The sequence below is a fragment of the Crocuta crocuta genome, unplaced genomic scaffold (genome assembly GCF_008692635.1).
Source record: "Crocuta crocuta isolate KB4526 unplaced genomic scaffold, BGI_CrCroc_1.0 scaffold378, whole genome shotgun sequence".
Lineage (NCBI taxonomy): Eukaryota > Metazoa > Chordata > Mammalia > Carnivora > Hyaenidae > Crocuta > Crocuta crocuta.
In genome coordinates this window covers 507,896-509,894 of record NW_027528871.1, presented here as the reverse complement: position 1 = coordinate 509,894, position 1,999 = coordinate 507,896, and the positions used below count along the sequence as shown (strand labels likewise).

At 38.4% G+C, this 1,999-nt stretch overlaps 1 pseudogene; it reads right to left on the bottom strand.

Annotated features, from left to right (window-relative positions):
* Window positions 1-463: 463 nt before the first annotated feature.
* On the bottom strand, window positions 464-1,404 carry LOC144225300 (coiled-coil domain-containing protein 34 pseudogene; annotated as a pseudogene).
* Between the last annotated feature and the right edge of the window lie 595 nt (window positions 1,405-1,999).

Below are 1,999 nucleotides of genomic sequence, written 5' to 3'. Positions count from 1 at the left end.
AAATTTCAGAATAAATAAATATGTGAAAAAATGAATTTATTTGGATTATTAAGTAGAATGTTTAATAACACTAATACAATGTTCAATAAAGCATGTGTGTATGTATTTAAACACATATCTTTTCATAGTCAATGGTTTCTCTTTTTTTAAACACAATATACATTGTTGGTTTGATTAGTGTTATAGTATAGTTTTAATGCAAACTAAATAGAAGCACAATTGTTATTCAGTCACTTATCCTGTGAAACAATATGCGAGGATCAACCTGAAAGCCCTTATAAAAATGAAAATATATAAAATACCTTCCTCAATTAAATCGAAGGACAGTAGACACAAATGCAAAAATTGGAAGTCAATAATCACATCACATATTGAGGCAGTGACAGAGCAGGGAAAAAATGATTCTAATTTTAAAAATACATAGCTCCAGGTAAAAGCATGCAATTTCCCATTTCCACTATCTTCATATTCTGCACAGACTCCCCAGGCAAACACTGCTTCTGGCTTTCTGAACCACCAGAGGATGACCCGCCCAACCGACTTATCATAGGCTTTTAGTCTTCTTTCCTGATATATTCCTAGGTTCCTTGGAAGGAGGCATATGGATGGGTTTCTATGGGATTGGATTATAAACAGCTCACTCTGGATCAGAATTTCTGATCTGTAAAAACCTGTAAGTTTTCCATTGGCATAGCCACAGCTGTTTGCAGCTGGACAAGGTTTATTTTTTGCATTTTCCAACCATTCCTTAAACTTTTCTTCTGCTATTGCCTTTTTCCTCTGTAATTCAGCTTGCCGTGGTTTTTCTTTTACCCTTTTCTTCCTTCTCGCATTCTTCAGCATTTGTTTTCTTTATTCTTTTTTTTTTTTTCTAGGAGAGACAGAGACAGAGAGAGAGAGAGAGAGAGAGACAGCGTGAGCAGGGGAGGGTCAGAGAGAGGGAGATACAGACTCTGAAATAGGCTCCAGGCTCTGAGCTGGCAGTCAGCACAGAGCCCGACGAGGGGCTCGAACCCACGAACTGCGAGATCATGACCTAAGGGAAAGTCAGAGGCTCAACTGACTAAGCCACCCAGGCGTCCCTCTTTAATCATTCTTGATATTTTTCTTCTGTCTTTCTTAGAAATGTTCTTTCTCCGTTCCTCTGCTGAGTTTTTCTCCATTTCATTATTTTTTTTTCATTCCCTGTCTTTTTTCTTCTGTTTGTTCTTTTTCTGAACCCTTTCTGTATGCTTTTCTTCAGCAATACTTTTGTTTTTCAGTGTTCTTCCATTTCTTTTCTTTTTTTCTAGCTGTCGATTTAATACCTCCAGAACTTTCTGTCACAGATCGTCACGTTCTTCTTTTTCTTTGCCAACAAGCCAGTTCCCATGCTGTCAGGCAGCTTTCTGGTAAGTGCACCATGATTACAACTGTCTACTACAAAGTGGGCAAGACTTTCCTGGAGCACTTTCCCAGGGACTGAGGCATTCATGCCTTTCCAGTTCTCTCTAGTCTTGTTGCCTCACTAAAGAGAGAAATGGTTATGCCAGAAGAAACACTGGTAAATTTGGCCACATCCAGAGATACAGGCCCACTAAAAAACTGAAGCTGGAAAATCGTATAACACACCCCATTCCGGATGTTACCTTCGTATCAACAACAATGTAATAATAGTGAATCATTTACCAGAGCAAGATACTTGTTGCAGTTGAATCTACAAAGACACCTTATAATCACCAAAACCCATGGTTTACTTTAGGGGTCACTCTTAGTGTTGTATGTTCTATGGATTTGGACAAGCATATAATGACACTGTCCAATCACTATGATTGCATATAGAATATTTTTATTGCCCTGAAAATCCTCTGTACTCTGCCTATTCTACTTCCCTTCTCCAAACCTCTGGCAACCACGGATCTTTTAACTGTCACTATAGGTTTGCCTTTCACACAGTTGAGGTCATATAGTATGCAGCCTTTTCAGATGAGGTCTGTCACCTAGCAATATTCATTTAAGT